We start from the raw sequence: 1,156 nt of genomic DNA, 5'->3' as shown, positions 1-1,156 counted from the left end.
AAGCAATGAAATCACCTTAAAAACAGCTATGCGTGACAGAACAAAATACTGCATGGTCCTGCAACATGCACATGATGGGTTGGGGCTCGGACTGTCATGATGCATACAGTTTTCATTGGTTGATTTTTCGGAAGTAGATTGTCAGGCCTTTGTTCTTAGTTCATCGTCATCTCCTCATCTGTGCTGGTGAAACCTGTTCGGCCTCACAGCAACACACAAGTCCCCACTGACAGACAAGTGGTGACTGTGCATGAGGTGTGATGGCTGGGAATTGAACCTGGGACTCCTGCATATAAGGCAAAAATTCTACCACTGAACCACCACTGCCCCTCAAAAAATCAGATGAACGTTAAATACTCTAGAATTCTATCCAATACTCTGGAAGCCTATGCAGGAAGAATCCTTGGCCTCTAGTTATAACCCTACTTTAGGGAAATCTAGAAAATATTTGTGAACTGAAGATACATCACCCAAGTCCTGTGACCCATCTGGCCCCTGTGAGCACTGAGAATTTCTCACGCCAGGTGATGAACTGGTTAGCTCCCTTCCCTTCTGAATTCTATCAATCTTTTCACCTAGAGAAGATAAAGAAAAAATACTGAATTCAAGTGAGATCTTAAGAAACGGTGCTCCTGCACGCAGTAGTATCTGGTTGTGTTAAAAAAAAAACACCTTCGCACTCTGCTCCACAAGGGGCATTCTAAACCCAACAAGGGGCATTCCTAAGGTCCAAACCTCCAGTGAGTCCACCAGTCCCTCCTCCTCCATAATCCTCAAGGTTGTGAGTGATAAAATTTTAGAAACCCAGGTCCCAGAAAATGCAGTGATTCTGAATGTCCAATTCACTGGTCTTCAAATCCCAAAGGGAGCTTACTCCAATGTTACCACAAATCCTTTGAGACAGAGGAGCCAGGTAACATTATTTCTCCTTGTTTAGGGTTTTATTCATTTTTATTATCAAATCTCTACTATAGAAACACTGAACAAAAGGAATATCAGGAAAAAAATCACTGGAGAGACAATGTAACAGTGATTAAGAGAATGAACTCTGGAGCTAAACTGAATCCCAGCTCTACTGCTTATTACCTGTGTGTCCTTGGGTGGGTTCCTTAACATATCTATCTCCCCATTTGTAAAACTGGGATAATAATAGTAC

General features: G+C 42.2%; 1 protein-coding gene across 1 annotated transcript in view; it reads right to left on the bottom strand.

Moving 5' to 3' along the window:
* Window positions 1-490: 490 nt before the first annotated feature.
* Window positions 491-1,156, bottom strand: part of LOC101342881 (uncharacterized) — a 25,417-nt gene continuing 24,751 nt past the window's right edge. Inside the window, exon 4 of the transcript XR_002825689.1 lies at window positions 491-575. The gene's annotated coding sequence lies outside the window, so the exon portion shown is untranslated. The remainder of the gene's footprint in view (window positions 576-1,156) is intronic.

This window comes from Trichechus manatus, unplaced genomic scaffold (genome assembly GCF_000243295.1).
Source record: "Trichechus manatus latirostris isolate Lorelei unplaced genomic scaffold, TriManLat1.0 scaffold00176, whole genome shotgun sequence".
Classification (NCBI taxonomy): Eukaryota; Metazoa; Chordata; class Mammalia; order Sirenia; family Trichechidae; genus Trichechus; species Trichechus manatus.
Note: the sequence above shows the minus strand (reverse complement) of the source record. Positions and strands in the feature narration are given on the sequence as shown.